The 18637-nt window shown below is 33.7% G+C and overlaps 1 protein-coding gene across 2 annotated transcripts in view; it reads right to left on the bottom strand.

The window, feature by feature from the left end:
- crm (cramped chromatin regulator) overlaps positions 1 to 18637 on the bottom strand; it is a 208583-nt gene that overhangs the window by 48315 nt on the left and 141631 nt on the right. The gene's annotated exons all lie outside the window — the stretch shown is intronic.

The following is an 18637-nucleotide window of genomic DNA, read 5'->3' as shown; positions in this document are numbered from 1 at the left end:
TATATGAAACTGTGTTTTTATATATATATATTTTTGTGAAAACAATATTCGTACAATGTTGACCATTATGGAAATGACCGCCAAAAAACGTTTTTCGGGGTCATTTTCCAGAAGACGGTGGAAAATAAAATTATCCACTAAAGCTACATAATACCAAATGTCACTTTACTATAGCAAATCAATGCATCATATTAAAAAAAAATATAAATACAATACCTAAATATATTGTATAAATATAATGTCGCTAATTAGATACAATGCGACGTCTGTGTAAGTACCTACTTACATAGACAGGAACTTATAAGGACTGTTCACTGAATATGCATTTAAACATTTATCGCTAAGTAAAATCAAAATAATACATTCATACTTAATTAATACATACAAATAATTAATTACAATGGCAAGAAATGGAATTCTACCAAATAAATGCTAACTCAATTAATAATTACAATGGCTTTGTATTTGGGTTTTTTCGATTTAAAAAGGAAAGAAAAAACTTAAAAAGTTTTTATGAATGTATTATTTTCCTTTGTACTTTGTTCATTTCAAAAAAATATATTGGACGTGCAAATATGAGCAGTTTTGCTGAATAATAAATTAATATAAATATAATTAGAATTAATTATAAATATACCTACTAAATATTGTCATTTTTAACAGGTCAGTGTACTTATTACTGTATTATTAAATCATATCAGGTAGATACAACGCGCAATGGATATCATGTCATAAATCATTTGATAATTTGTAATCAAGGTGTATTTAAACCAGAAAATGTACCTTCTATATTTTAGATTATTTTCAATATATTTCAATAAATTTTTCAACATTTTTATAAAAAATAGGGTTGTCTTTTACTTATAATTAATTATTGAGAATATTTGTAAACAATACAGTCATATAGTTTTTATAATATTCACAATTATATGTTTATGATTTAATGATAAAAGAAAAAATCTGAATATAATATTTATTTTTAATCAAATTAATTGCATTCTGATTTTACAGCTACGAAATATTACAACCGCCTTGCTGTGGCGCCAAACTGTGTGCTCGTCTTGTATACTAAAGATTATCTCTATGTACGAATACTACAATCACATCACGGTATAGATTGAATTCAAAATCTCTTAAATGGTTCACCGAATAAAGAATTTCTAATGAGAATTTAGTGTAATCCACAATCAAATTAATACAATATTTTATTCAGACAGTTGTAAGCTTGGCGAAGCGTAATTTACATGTACACCAATATATTAACGGATTATATCGTAGCCATCGGAATAATCAATATAATAATACGATCTTATTAAATGAAAAGTTAAATATTAATTGATTTAATTGAAGATAAACTTAACACTTTAAAGTAACATTCACTCCATGGAGGTATAGGTATAAATATATACCTATATTTTAAAACTCTTTTCCTAACTTTCCAAATTCGACAGACAATCGAGATCACTTAATTTATCTGTCATTTTAATGGGTAATATTAAACATGTTTATTGCCCCAAGCTCCTCGTCTCAGCCAAGATATCACAAAAGACTTCCCTTAAAAGGAAGATCGTAAGAAAGAAGACATAAATTATCTTATTAAGAAATAAAATACCTCAACGGCGCAACCAAAAACTGAAAAGAGGATGCGATATAAAAATGTTTAGATAACACGTAGATTAGATACTCAAAATATAGATTGTAAGTCACGCGTATTTAATAAAAAATAATATTTATCAAAATATTTACATGAAAGGCACAAAAATGAATTTATTGCTCCCAATAAAATTAATTTCGTAGATACGAAATCGAAAAACGGAAATAAACTTCAATAAAATTGTAAAAAAATATTATAATATCTAATGATTAATATCCATCATCATCCTGAATCAATCTAGCGACGAATGAAAACTCCTCCAAGCAGATTCCATTCCTCTCGATCCTGTGGATTACATTTCCACGTACTCCATAAAACTATTTCGCCGATCCAACGACCTCTATAATATATATTATACTTACAAATATTATGTTATGATTAATATCTTAGACGATCAAACTGAAATTACAAAATTTTATTTAGTATCAAAATATACACGATCAAAAATAATAATAAAGATCTTTCATTCCGCCCAACACGACCTACAATATATTATCGGCTAATATATTGGTCAACTTTGGCTACATATAGAGTCCGTATTCTTTATACTAGCGTTCACGTCGCTCGCGAACGGAAAGCATTGTGTCATCGCGTTCGACTGTTGCAAGTTTTCAATGGGAGGGAACGAGGGGGAATGCACTGTTAAGATGCTGAAGTGGGAGGGGGGAAACCGCGCGCCAGCATAAAGAAAGAGTCTAGCTACGTCACACTTGTAAATATTTTTATGGAAATCAACCACCAAGTTGAGCGGTATAAAAGTATTTAAGACAATTATTTTGATATAGGTATCTAAATGGTCTGATATTTACTGGATGAATAAACGTTGTAAAGATAAAACTTGTGTGTCTCAATTCGACAACTCCATCTTCCGTAACAATAATATATTCTAAAGAGTACACAATATTCCATTCGAGGGAGCCCAATTCACCCTGACACCCGCTCCTCTGCGGGTCTATTCTATACACAAGGCTGCTTTCGATCCGCTACGGCAGCTAAATAGGGTAGGAAACTATCGAATTATTAACACTTATTGCAACAATGACAATAATTTAGTTATAATTGTTACAATAAGTATTATGTTTTAACAGCACCTCTCGTGGCTGTGATTTGTGTTTAGACCGAGATAAACAGTTTTGACAGTTCGGACGGTTAACTTATTGTAATTGTTACAATAAGTGTTAATAATTCGATACTTTCCTACCCTATTTAGCTGCCGTAGTGGACCGAAAGCAGGCTTGTGTATAGAATAGACCCGCTGGTTACGCCACTGGGTCCACAGTGATAACAATTATTGGAGAAATTAAACCTCCATATGGGTAGCCCCGATAATACCAACCTTGGCATTCCTAAAATAAATGCTAGAAAGGTTTTCAAAATGCCTCCCGTAATAGTGAAAGCGGTCACCAATCAAAATAACAAGATTATGTGCAGCATTTTTAAACAAATTATTCACCAGCAACTAAGTGACCTTTCGGAGTACCTATATAATAGCCATTCCGAATCCTCGGGTCGTTGGTTCTGTCGAAATTATAATCGTCATAGAACCTTGACAGTGAAGCTGTGGCAACTCGTACGAAATAATACTTGTAATATTATCATAGCAGCTCTCCTAAGTATTTTGAATAAAATTACAATTCTATGTCAAGAGCCATATTATTTTATACGTCATGCTTTTTCAATGTCGCTTTTTGTTACTTTCACGGACGCAATGTCTATAACAGTGATTTCCAACATTTTTTCACTGGGTGAACCTTGTAAATGTATTTTACACTGGTTCATATAAAATTGATTCCACAGAGACAATTTTATTTGTTTATTTGATGGATGCTGCATCATTCAGACACGGATAAAAGAAAATTTCACTGCCATATAATTTAATTGGCAGTAAATTCTAATTAAGTATTCCAAATTATAAAAATACCGTCCAATTCGTATTTATTATTTTTTTTTTTTGTAAAAAGAAATGGTAAAAAGACACCCAACTATTGCTTTGTAACGTCAAGGTGAATACTAATTTGTATCAATATGACAGTGAGTGGATAATAGTTTTTGAATAATCTTGTCACCATAAAGTCTAGTACACACCGGAAACTTTTGTCGCCAACCTCATAAAATTTTACGACTATGTCTCGGAATAGGGTAATAAAATCGAAGGTGTTGCTACTTGTTGACGTTGCTCGTTTGTCCACACAGAGAGGCAACGTGTCGCGGCAACATCATTTTTTCTTGTAAGCCACGGAACGTTCGCCTGATTATTATTATTATTTATTCGCATTTGTCGCGAGCGCGGGACACCTGCTATACCTACATATCAAAACGCGCTCGATATTTGCGGCTGGGACTCATGCACTCTTTAAAATGTAGGTACCTATTACAGTGAAATAAATATTATAGGTACTTATAGCTACCTATATTGCATTCTCAAAGGCTTTGGTGATCTGACACGGCTAACCCAAAATAGGTAGATGTAGGTTAGTACCTACTTCAATTTGGTCGATATAAACCTTAGAGAAAAAAACGACATCTTTGAATATAATATATTACGAATTTTGAAAATTTTAGTTGGAACACTTCTCGCGTGTTATAATAATGATGCAATTAGGGATTTCAATACCGGTACATATTTCATAACCGGTATTCAATTATTTATCGATACCGAAATACCAGTTTCAAAAATCCAATATACCGGTATTTTCGGTATTAAGAAACCGTAAGTACACGTTTATGTTTTTCGAAAATGAATGTAATATTATTTTGTCATTACTTACTACTACATACTATATTAAATTTAATGTATAGGACTGGACGACAGTGTAGTTAAATAATATTAAAATAAAATCCCTCAATTAATATACTTATATAATTGTCGCGATGAATTAACATATTTCAAAAAAGAAAATATTCATGGTAAATATTTCCAAACGTTGAATTTCAGCAAGGTTTTCTGTACCCGGACTTATGGTATTTGTAAAAATTAGCAGTTCTAAAATATCTATACTAATGATCTATACATTATTACAAAGGTCATCATAATAAAAAAAATGTAGTTAGGTTCTTTAGGTTGCTATACAATAGTGTTTTAAATAGATGTTAATAGTTATATTTATTGATAGGTACTTCTTTATTCTATAATATGTTTTGACGAATACCGGTATTCAATAAGAAATTCTGAAATACCGGTATTGCTATATATTCATTCGGTAATCCCTAGATACAATCACCGCGTGTACACATACAATGTATTGTCAATTCCAACCGCATTGGATATATTTACCCAAGCGTCGTGGTTGGAATTGCGGCACTTGTGATTGGGATGTTTTGGGTCCCATACACACCTTTCTTCTCTGTAATGTTCAATAGCTGTGATAATTTTATCATTGTCCCAATGTGCCATGATTTACCAGTGTGTAGGTATGTAATATGACTAATATGTAATAACAAAAAAACAAAAGAACCACCGCCGCTGTTTCACGTGTTCCCTCAATGAAATATATAAAATGAATGACACTACAATAAAATGAAATCCGTCCAAAAAATATAGATACCTACTTTGTGTACCGATATCGATATATTGCCGGTATCAATACTTTCTTTCGATGCCAATATTGATTGATATTCGATTGTTTGGACAAACATCATTTGATAATTTATGATAATTGGTACCGATATTTGCGAGTATTAATTTTTTGACCGCATTGACAGGTACTGTTTCTTTTCTCCAATACTCCAATGTTAATTAGTATTTTGAATTATTATTCGTGCATATTTCAATTATTTTTTACAGTTTCTACGTATGCGTACGTTAAAATGACTTGCGATATTGCATCCATAGATAATATAACCCAATCCTCATTATGACCTCATTATGACCTCAGCTTTTTTGACCAGAGCCTTTTTTTTAAAGGGAGGCGTAGTAATATGAAGTTTGGAAACCACTGCTTTATAATACGTACGCGTTGTTTCTCAGAATTTTTTTTAGAGATTTCGGAGAGTAAAATACTATTTTGATTCTGTAAAAAATGTCACAAAATGCGTAATAAATAACTAATCAAAATAAGTGCTAGACATATGCTCCAATTGATTGGCAATCGCTACCTACACGGAAGAATAAAGAGTAAAAAATACAGAGTCGATATCACTAAATTCCAGTACCTACTCACGTAGCACTTATTATAATCAACTGGTATGTGAATTGTATTAAGAATAATTTTATTATTAATGAATCATTAAGTGTGTTGCTCGCTCTTTTGACAAAAACCGACGCTCCTCGAAACAAGCGTCGACAATTCTCGACATCAACATGTAAGTGAAATACGATTCCTAAAACGATAAAAGTAATTAAAACTCGGGAACTAGAGCGATTATTTTTATGATGAGTGACCTCATTTTGAGATGTCACCACTTGTTGATTTCAGTGAGGACGATGTTGTCAACTCCAACATTTGTCAACTTAGTTCAACAAACGATTAATGTAATTTATGTTCCAATAAAATATGATAATTATCGTTAAATTTTATGAGGTTGGCGACAAAAGTTTCTGGTGTAGTTCCACTTTAATGTGTGCTCTTTTTAGTACAGACTAACACAATATATTAAGTTCGATAGAGCAAAAATCATAGTTTTCTCTTTACGTTTGTATTACTGGCTATAATGTTATAATGTAATATTGTTTTAAATGTAAATGTGTTCAATAATAACACCGACGCGAATATTTAACCAAGCTAAACTAAATGTACCCGCGATGGCTGACCGGTAATGTATCGGCTTATAAACTCGTGGGTCTCGGGTTTAAACCCCGGGTTTGGAAAAATAACTTGTTGTTTTGCAATGTGAATTTGAATACAAAGAACCCAGACCTAATAAATTGACCAAATGGCAAACATCCATTCCTTATAAAACAAAAATCTTTCCAATATCCATATAGAATTGTAGACCAAAAAAAATAATTAAAATAAACTTTAAAAATCATTACTTTATTAATAAATGTGAAAACATTAATCATTCTAATGTCGTAGATGTGGGCAATAATTCCAGAAATGTTCATAAATAATTATACTTTTTCCGCAACCTTTTGCCAAATCTTGTAGACTGGTTGGGAATTACTGGCTTACATTACATAGGCAGGTACGCCTATGATTGCTCTTAAACAAATACTACGCTAAATATCTATTTCGAAAAAATTACAACAATTGGAAGCACCACTGCTATACTTGGCAAACACTAATAATAGTTATATGTGGTGAATACTAAGCGATAGATAGATATATTTTAAAAACTAGAAAAAATATTGTAAACAAAATAAAATTACAAAAATACAAAATCGGATGAGACGGCCATAAGTATCTAATCTGGCGCTAACGACGGATTAGTGTGATAATTATAGTCTACTTATGAATAATGTTTTCTATATACCTACTCGTTACGAGTGAAATTTTAAATATGAATTTCGTGAATCGTGAGTGTAAATGACACTCTTACTATGCCGAGCGACAAGATTAAGATGGGGATAATAACATGACCGACGTGCATTTTTACTCATCTTAGGCATACATTATATATTATATACTTATACTAGCTGACCAGGCAAACGTTGTTCTGCCATATAAATTATTTCTAGTGAATATTTTGGTTGTTAAATAAAAAGTAACGAATGTATCGTAAGTGTGTGGGGATGGGATCTATGACAGAAAGAGGAATAGAGCACTGTAGACGATGACCGCCGATAAAAACAAAAAAACATCAACCATTCATTTTCTCAATTCAAAATGAGTAATGATGTTCATAATGAATGAATTACCTGTGACAGGATCTCGTTGTTTAATGTTTATGCAATATCCGTCTTGTCCCTTCCAGAAAATTAGCGGATATTGGAGAGCGTCGTATGAACGGTGTGTGTCAGCGATGAACTCCAGATTATTGTTTCTTCTTCGAATCACGATTTCTCGCGTCGATGTGCGGTCGCCAACCATGATTCCAGCAATGTCGTCAACAACAGTCGCATTGAATCGACGTACGTGCTCTCCAGCTGGTGTTTTATCAGGATTGATGACAATAGCGTGATTGTCACTTTGTAATTCGTGCATGTGTGCTTTGAAGAATTTCAATAATTCATTGTGCTCATTCAACAGGGCGTCCAGTTCGCCGACGATGCGCCTGGCATTAGGCGAATTGAGGCTATTGTAGCCGCAACGTGCATCCACATGATTGATGTCCTCACCGCCGCGCCCATGAAGTAGATTTGTAAAAATGTATGTGGTTCGTTTGGCATTGGCAGCAATGAGCCTACTTTGTGGTATACTTGACCTTTGATTTTGAACGTAGAATGGAATTGTTGACCATTTGCCGCAGTATTGTGAACTATTTCTGTTGCTCCGGACGAAGTCATTTGGAAGCATGAATTTAATGTGCGAATGGACTTCAGGAACAGGTTTGAATCTGGAACCGTGCCAATGAGCAAGCTGTTCAATGGTTCTGGTGGTATCTCAATTTCTGGTAGTTGCACTTTTCCTGATGCGCAACACATCCCGGCTGACTCATGTTTGAATTTGAGCGCATGACAATGGGGACATTCTTTGTCAATAGCACCAATCAGCACTTTCGGATGAGCGGAATATTCAATATCTGGCTCGTACTCGAATGCGAGACGAAGGAACGAAGCGGATGTAAATGTTCGATGTACTTGTTGGCGTTGTCGGTCATTTGCTCTGCGTGTGTTAACTACGAACCGGCGCGCTTGGCTCCGTTCCAATTGTCGTTGTTGATTTCGTTCAGCTCGTGCCTCTTGTGATTGAGATGCACGCAATTGCGACATGCTTACACGCACGTTTTTGTTATCTTGTTGGATTTGTTCGTCTGTTCTTTCTACTCTACTATTTCGCATGTTTGTTGCTTTGACGCACATAAAAATAGATAAATTAAAATAAATCGTACAAAATTTTGCACGCACTGCGTTGTGATTTGCCGAATGAAATGTCAAAATGACGCGACGCTTCTCTTGAATTCTTCTCGGACATAGTGCCATCTGTCATTCAACAACATAAATAATTTCGTTCTGTTTGAAATACGAACGACGGTTAAATTTGTTCATACAAAAATAATAAAATCGCGATTAAAAATAGGAGGATGGGGGTAGGAAAGTTAAAATTTGAGGTTATAGGTATTTTTTATGCCAAATAATAAAAAAAATACAAAAAAAAATTGTCAAAAAAAAAAGAAAATTTTTCTGGATAGAGATACCCTAATCACCTAGCGGTATGAAATATACTTGTTGACCTATTCTCATACCTAACAAATATACATAAAAAAATTCGTAAAAATCGGTTGAGCCATTTCGGAGGAGTTCGACCACAAACATCGTGACACGAGATTTTTATATATGTAGAGATAACTCGGAAAAGCCTAATAAACATAACTACATTTTAGAAAATTCGAAACACATATTTCGCATGCCGGAAGAGTGATTCGGTGTTCAGTTTATAATGGTAAAAATCCTTGATAAAAAAGTTTAAAGCAGAATCTTTATCAAGGCCGTCTATAGCCAGGCCAATGCACTAAATGGCGAATTCTGATGGTAGTGGTTATTATTTAACTTAGCAATGTGGCAATCGGTTCGTAGTTAATGAAGACTCTTAATTGGATATTGCGTGTATATTAAATAACGTAATACCACAATATCGTATTCGAAGTAGGTATAAACAATAATTAGCACTACGATTGACATTCATTTTAAAATCTCCGCATAAAATCTACAATTATGTTGTACTTTTAATTATAATTAAGACGTATGTACTTAATAAACCTTTTTTAATCTTGTAACGAATAATTTACAAGATTTAAGAATATATAATTTTCTTGTTAAACATACATGAGTTGAAAACATTGAAAACAAACCGATTGTGCCAAAGTAACGCAATTTAAAAAGCGCTTCCGAGAGTATTGTAAAAACACTAGCTTCGCCGCAATTAGATAAGACACGTATCTACAGCTTGGTGGTCATGGGCGCATGGGCGCGAACCTGCTGGGTATCGTATTTTTTCAAAAAGATTATTTCTAGTGGTTATATATTTCTAAGAAGTGTTTTCAAATTATACATATAATTATGTACAAAGTCATCATTTTTTTAAGTTTACCTAGGCTTAGAGTATGTATCTACCCCTGAATTAAAAGATATGTAAGCTATTCGAATTGCATCTGCAGGAATATTGAGAAGAACAATGTTATAAGTCAAGTCTCAACAGTATATGAACAGCAATGGTTATATTTAATCATTCACACAACATTGTTAATAATTAACTGTTGGGCAAGCTAAGTAATTGTAATCTAAAGGTGGCATCTTAATTATTAATAATTAAGTCGTACCAAGCTCCCCACGCTCCTTTCAGCGTTCCAGTTTACCAAATAGCAGGTAACACAATAATTATTTACATTTACACGACAGAGCCTAGGTGAGATACGCTAAATACCTTTCCCTTGCATAATCCACTTGACAGCGAGTGCAATATTACTTCTTTGCGACACGAATAGACTGGTTTTAATAAGCAGGAGATAAAAACGTATTATTCTCTCGGTTGTAACACGGTAAAAATATTGCATTTTTATGTTAAACTATCTACTCATTATTATTTCCTTCACTTCATTATTGTTACGCAGAGAATGATTTATAAATGAAATACCTACAGTAAATTGGACAGTAATGTGCATTTGGCTTTAAATGTTTATATTTTTTTTTAAATTATGTATCCAATCAAATTGAAAACAGAGTAACTTTTTTTGTGACGCTACATCTAGGGGTGGAGACCTTCTTGGTCGCGTAAAGAAGATTACTCTATTATGCTCAGTCTTCCGCTCCTTTCAGTTTAACTGTCAGCACACCCGAGCCTTTCTGTATAGATAGGTACTATCAAGCAGTGGCGAAGACTCCATACTCGTCGATTATTTAAAGCCTAGTTTCTTAAGAAAAATATTTTTTAATTGCATATTGACGTATTTAAATAATCATTTATATTCTATAAAACTAATTTTAATTGCTAACGACATCTGTCGTATAGGTATATAGGAATGTATTAATTATAAATAAATACAGAATTCAGCTCCATCTATCTTTAACGTATTTATCAGATTATACGCCGGGAATGGCGTTGTTTTTTTATGGACTTTGTCACGCGACATCAGCATGCCTATCGCAATGTATCCAAAACGATAGGCTATGATGCTTAAGCCCAAATCTAGCGTTTTACGGCACTGCAAACATTTTCTAAATTTATCATAAAAAAGCTAGAATATTCCACTAAATTTGCTTGAAAATCAACATCCTTTTGTGCTTCATGTATCTTACAAATACAATAAAAATGTAACATCCAATATTTAAATAATTTTAGTACATAGGTACCTACCTATCTGTATTTATTTTTAGTTGTATGACTTATTTATTAGTTGTGACTGCGGACGTAAAAAAAGGATCGATACTGATTTTGCGAGTATTTTTCAGAAATAAATCCCTCACGGACAAGCATCATTTCATAGGTAGGTACCGATACTTTTTGCCGATACTCCCGATACTTTCTTTCGGTATGACGTCCGTAATCGCGACACACTAAATTCTTCTTCAATCTTTGTTCTCGTGAAAACTATGTTCATAATAATAATTATGGACATAAATAAAAAATAAAAAGTGATAGTTATGTCTAGATATTTTAATTTTGAGAAAATCTAGTAAGCATTGTTTTCTGCCAACTCGTTTTTTTACGAATAGCGGATTGCTATGAATAACGGACACTTCCGATTTCCTTTTGGTTCACTAAATTTGAGGTGCTTCGTCGGTGCTTGACCATCCCATTCGTGGCACATATCGGGTTCATGGCAGGCAATGGGTGTTGGTGAACCAGACGACGTTAGGCTCATCAAAGAGCTTTTAAACTTCGTGATTGCAGCGACATCACTTAGTAGATGTAGGCTTTGTAAAACTCCATCATCAAACATCGCTAACTTCTGAAGTCTCCGATCTCTTATCACAATACTGGATGCATAATAATTGACTTTCGAATTGTATCTATTCATAAACGTATGTACGTAATTGGTGCAATTTCCCTTAATTCAAAATGATCTTAAATTAACATGTATCAATATGTTTATGTCATTTATTGTTATTATTTATTTACATATTTTTACCACCAAACACGATGTCCCTAAATCCGTAAACGAATAAGATAGGTATATGTGTGGATAGCATCTAGCCAGTGGCACTTTTGGTGACGAAGAGGTCCAATTTTGAGGTCACCTACGATTAAAAAAAAAATAACAATTCCACGTCCACCAAATATTCACATCTTCTGTCTTAATTTGCGGTCTCTTAGCAACGCAAGATCTGCTTAGTTTCACGCAACGTCACTTAGTTTAACATTGTTTAATGATTTTTGAGCTTTTTCCTGTGAATTCTATATCGGTATTATAAAAAAAACATCAATTTTTGAGACGTACCTACACGTCATATTTTATTGATATAATTTAATATGTATTTTAATAACCAGTTTGAACTGTTAAGATGCCACCTATTAAATTTTCTGACGAATCATGTGCGTCAAAGAAAATCGTCGCTGCACCTGGCGACGTCCGTATAAACAAAATATAACAAGCACGGACAGAGCGCTTCACATTATTTAATGAAATATAAAATAAAAACGGAGTCGGGAAGATGACGACTTCGGTGGTTTGATGGTCTTGAAGAATGAGTGGAGGAGTCTGCTTGAGGCAGCTAAGGATTACATATAATATATAGAAATAAAACAGAATAATTACAAGATAAAAAGAACTTTTTATATACACCTACAACGTTTTTAAATTTTCTGTTGAATCGTATAAACTTGACTTGACTAGCTTAAACGATCAAAAAAATTTGTACTTGATAGAAATACTGAATAATGAAATGTCATTTCATATTGATTTCCATAGTAACGCACGTATATATTATTTAATAATTTAGTTGCTAGGACCCCCTAGCAAGCAATAATGGTATCGAAATAACTTTTCATACAAAACAGAATTAACTGAAAATGAATTCCATTCTACTTAGATGGCTAAAAGTATTTTAAAAAAATGCATTGGTATCGTGTTCATATTCTAAAAGTTTCAAATGTCTAGCTAGTCGGGAAGTTAGTTAAAAATCGATTGCAAAATTTGTACCGGACAAACAACCACCAGACAAATAAGAATACGACCTAAGAAAAACGTTGTAAAATACAAAATTATCGAACAGGTTATTAATGATTTCATTGATAGAATGAGGTCAGTAATATTAGCGTGTAAAAATTGAAAAGACAAATTTTTTTGAAATTTAATTGTGTTAGTTAATTAATCGGCAGACAATTTTATCATATTATAAAATTTAAAAAGGAAAAAAAACCGGATTGACTTTTTTTTGGCCAATTGTAAAATTCATTAAAAAATCATAAACGAGCCATTATTTTTTTAAATTGTGGATATAACAATCAAATAATAATAATTTATTATGACTGGGTTAGTGTGCATGTAGTAGACTACAAATCACAATTTTATTAATTCAACATATTAATGTATAATGCATAATAATTGTCACTGGACTGATTCGAATATATCAGGGGTAGCAAAACCTATTTTTGGTTAGGTGCAACAAAATATAACAATGGATGAATTATTTTTCACTACTCGTTTTTTTAACTTAACCCATCGGGGACATCTATTGGGACAATCAATCTAATAAATTGGGTTATTACAAGATGCAGGAAAATATGGTGAAAATCAAACACTTTTAACCACATTTTGAGTTTTTTTTTAAATTAAGATTACCACATATGCACACACCATTTTATGATGGTACTTATAGATATATAGAGAATCCGATTTATTTTTTAAGAATTATTTGATTTATAAAATTTATTTTTATTTAAATTTGTCAAAATAATTAACACTTCTTTAGGTATGAGGTGCTTAAGAGAGTAAAAACATAACATGGATCTCCATCTTCTAGATATCTTGAAGAGTTGTAATATTAATCTCCAGTTTTTTTCTTTAATCGTAGAGTTCTATCATAGATTTTTTACCTTTGTCATTGTGTATAATAAAGACTGAAAACACAAAAAACTGTATTTGACATGATTTCTTTATTTCACCGTAAAACGTAATTTCAACGTAAAATATAAACAAATAATAGCACAATTCAACACCTACAAATATTCAAATAATTTATTTTAATTAAATAAATAATAAATGAATCATATCAATCAGTGTGCCTTTTAGTGATAATCGATCCTGCAAAATCTAGCTTGCCTCCAATGGGTTAAGAAATTCCGTCCAAAGTGGACTTTTTTTAGGTGTTTTCGCCGAGCCAATTTTTCTCCTAGAAACCCAAGTCGATCGAAAACAAACTTAATATAAAACGATCGGCTTTCGCAAATTCCATTCGCACAAACTCGACTGAATTTACTTTCAGACTCTTGATAGCATAAAAAAATAATTGGATGTTCTGCCGTTAGCCGGAGTGCTTCCGTTATACCTGCACATTCAGGTCCGTGGTGCCACGACCGCCTTGCTTGGGGGTCTGGGGGCGGAGGATGGCGGTATCTTTATATCGCCGCCTCTAGGTCTTGGATCCATGAGCCGGTGCGCTCGAAAAGTTATTGTACGCGACCTGGCGTATGACACGGCGCTGCGTGTGTGGCAGGGGAGATGGGCCACTTCTTCCAAGGGCAGACAAACGCATTTGTTCTTTCCTAATATTAAGTGGCGCATGGAGATAACCAGATTGACTCCAGACCAATGGACTTCTCAGTTCTTAACCGGACACGGTGGTTTTGCCTCCAAGCTCTGTCAGCTTGGCCTAATAGAATCTCCGACTTGCTTATGTGGCGAATTGCAGGATGCCGTTCACATCCTCTGGGAGTGTCCCCACTCCCCATATGTCGGTTGAAAGGGAAGAGCTTCTCAAGTCGGTCCGACCCTCAGTTGGGACCGGTCGGCCATTGCGACTTGGTATCTACGAGGGAAAATTTCTCAGCTTTTAAAAAGTTTCCGGCATTATACGGCAAGCGAGAATGTCTTTTCTCATCGAGAATTGACCGTAATGCATTATATGGAATTAGGGATCACGCACACTCTAGTGCACGCCAACCAAGGTCTTGGGAAGTTGCTCCTGGGACACTTTCGGCACAAATTTGAACAGCGCCTATCGTTCGTTACGCCACGGTATACGCCTGCATAACGGGTGTGGAGACGTGGCGGGTGGTGGTGGGAAAAGCAAGTATAGATTATTAATAAATTAGTCATAATAAAAATTACGGACATTTTTGTACGTTTATAAATGGCCTTACGGTATTCAAACTGCCAAACAAATTTTAATTGGCAAGGTCACTGACTACGATACGTTTGGTACCAACAGGTCTATATTTTGAAGATTGATTGTAGTACTATACAATATTTTTATCATAAAATATCTTAATATTTAATATATATTAAAAAATCAACAGAGCGGCGTTTAGTTAAACTATCAATAAAAAATATAGAAATGTTATTAGTACTTATTAGTTTCAGTTGCAGAACTAAGCCACATCTGAAAATGGTGACAGGTGGCAGTGCAGCCTGGTATTTTTTTCTAATAATAATATTATATGCGTGTTATATACTTAAACGTACCTAGCATCATACATCGAAATTATATGAGCTGCAACATATTGATTTATTCGCGAAAAACGATGAAAAATAAACATCGTCGAATCAATGGCGACGTCACGTTATTCGGTACTATTATGCATTTCGAGCATTTTAGGGCACACAGAACTGTTTATTATTATTAAAATCCTTAAACATAATCAAAGATTTTGAGTAGGTACGAGGGTGGGTCAATAATTCCTTAGAAAAAAGCATTAAAACAGTTTTGATTTTTGTATTTTTTTTTTTATTTCTCAACATAATCTCCTTGGAGCTCAATACACTTGGTTAGACGTTTCTCAATTTTTTTTAAACCGTCAGAAAAATAAGTTTTCGGAAGGTCCTCAAAATAAGCATTTGTCCGATCGATGACTTCTTCATTTGAAAAAAAACGTTGTCCACTTAGCCATTTTTTTAAGTTTGGGAAAAGGAAAAAGTCACTGGGGGCTAAATCTGGCGAATACGGGGGTGGTCGACCAATTCAAACTTCAATTCTTCAATTTTAGCCATTGATCGTAAACATGTGTGAACACGGGCATTGTCCTGATGAAAGAGGATTTTTTTCCTGTTTAAATGAGGCCGTTTTTCTTCAATTTTGTTTTTTAGCTGGTCCAATAAAGATGCATAATAATCCCCTGTTATTTTTTTTCCTTTTTCTAAATAGTCAACGAAAATAATTTCACGTGCATCCCAAAATACAGTAGCCATAACCTTACCAGCTGATTTTACGGTTTTCGCATTCTTTGGACATGGTTTGCCTTCGCAATCCACTGCTTTGACTGTTCTTTCGTCTCGGGAGTATAGTGGTGTATCCATGTTTCATCTACAGTCACAAAGCGACGAAAAAATTTATCCGGATTGCGTTGCATGAGCGACAACAGGGCTTTAGAGGCCACCACCCTATTGCGTTTATTGTCGACTGTGAGCAAACGCGGCACCCATCTTGCAGAAATATTTTTCATGCCCAATTTGTCATGTAAAATAGAAATGACGCTACCTTTTGAGATCCCTGTAACCTCAATTATCTCACTCAACTTTAATCTTCGGTCACTTAACACCATATCGTGGATTTTATTGATCATTTCTGGTGTAGTCACCTCTACAGGACGTCCTGAGCGTGGTTCATCCTTTGTTGATGTACGACCACGTTTAAATTCATTTAACCAGTTATAAATAGTTGCAAGTGAAGGAGCAGATATGCCGTGAACTAAATCCAACTCATTTTTTATTTCCTTTGCTGTTAACCCTTTTATATTAAAATGTTTAATAACAGCTCTAAACTCAATTTTCTCCATTTTCCATTTTTCCATTTTCCACAAGCAAAATTTTTTTTTAAATGTACGAGAAACACACAACAACCCGACCAATCTGATTGAAACTTCGCAGCATACTGAATCGGTAGTGCCGCTGCATGAAAACAAACCGCTTACAGTACTAGTCGCGCCACCTGTCGGCTTTTCTAAGGACTTATTGACCCACCCTCGTACTAAAGTCTAAATGAAGTATAAAAATATAACAATTTGTAAAACCGTTCAAGTCCCGCCCGGCATCGTGAATTTTTTTTTAAAATAGTATGTATGTTCTGAGGTATCAAATGTGAATTATTCATTAAATAAAAAATAGTTTATTGAAAAACCCTAGAAAACTAGCAAAAAACTAGACCAAATAGGATTTGAACCAACAGCTTTCACTTGTGATGGCCCGATCCACTAACCTACCGATCCAATATTAATTCATGCAAATAATTATTAACAGTTAGACTGTCAAAAGAGGTATTTTCAAAAGAATTTTACGTTTGCAAACCTTTTCTAAAGTGTCTTGGAAAAATAAAAATATTTTTTTATAAGTATGAAAAATCAATGTCCAATAATTACAATCCTTTATGAAGACCAATATCTATATAAGTTTATAAAGGTCAACATAATATTATGTTTGTTTGATCTCCTTTTCCTATTTGGCCCAACTGATATCTACCTACATAGGTATAAAACATATATAGTTTGATCAAATTACCTTTTTTGGCAATTCCAATTTTGAATTTTCAGAGCAGATCAAGATATTTAAGTACATAACTATTTTGGATTCCATTTTAATTTAATGTTATTTTGTTTAAATTAACTGTCATAATTATTTTCATTTTGATATGTTGTTGGTATGCCTAGATACATATTATATTGGTTCTTGTCTGTTTGATGAAAGCCAGCGGCAAACAAATTTTGGTAATACCCGATATACTGGATTATTTGTTACGTTAGGTTAGGTTTTCATTCTTGAATTCATGAATTTTGCCGAAATCGACTATGAAAATTAAATTAATATCCATATTGAATCAAATAAAATTGGAGACCGTATAGTATACGGTCATCTCTTTCCGATAAGAAAGCTCACGGCGAACTGCACTACGGTGAAATGTATTATGTACAATTTACATGTAACCTGAAAAGACACCTTAGATAACTCATTCTTTGTCGGGTTTTAGACTTGTACCCAGATACATATTTTAATATTGAAGAATGCAATTACGAGGGTGGGTCAATAATTCCTTAGAAAAAAGCATTAAAACAGTTTTTATTTTTGTATTTTTTTTTTATTTCTCAACATAATCTCCTTGGAGCTCAATACACTTGGTTAGACGTTTCTCAATATTTTTTAAACCGTCAGAAAAATAAGTTTTCGGAAGGTCCTCAAAATAAGCATTTGTCCGATCAATGACTTCTTCATTTGAAAAAAAACGTTGTCCACTTAGCCATTTTTTTAAGTTTGGGAAAAGGAAAAAGTCACTGGGGGCTAAATCTGGCGAATACGGTGGGTGGTCGACCAATTCGAACTTCAATTCTTCAATTTTAGCCATTGATCGTAAACATGTGTGAACACGGGCATTGTCCTGATGAAAGAGGATTTTTTTCCTGTTTAAATGAGGCCGTTTTTCTTCAATTTCGTTTTTTAGCTGGTCCAATAAAGATGCATAATAATCCCCTGTTATTTTTTTTCCTTTTTCCAAATAGTCAACGAAAATAACTTCACGTGCATCCCAAAATACAGTAGCCATAACCTTACCAGCTGATTTTACGGTTTTCGCCTTCTTTGGACATGGTTTGCCTTCGCAATCCACTGCTTTGACTGTTCTTTCGTCTCGGGAGTATAGTGGTGTATCCATGTTTCATCTACAGTCACAAAGCGACGAAAAAATTCATCCGGATTGCGTTGCATGAGCGACAACAGGGCTTTAGAGGCCACCACCCTATTGCGTTTATTGTCGACTGTGAGCAAACGCGGCACCCATCTTGCAGAAATATTTTTCATGCC

This window comes from Rhyacophila brunnea, unplaced genomic scaffold, assembly GCF_057557595.1.
Source record: "Rhyacophila brunnea isolate RB1 unplaced genomic scaffold, BYU_Rbru_1.0 scaffold_12, whole genome shotgun sequence".
Taxonomy (NCBI): Eukaryota; Metazoa; Arthropoda; class Insecta; order Trichoptera; family Rhyacophilidae; genus Rhyacophila; species Rhyacophila brunnea.
This window is presented reverse-complemented; position numbering and strand designations above follow the sequence as displayed.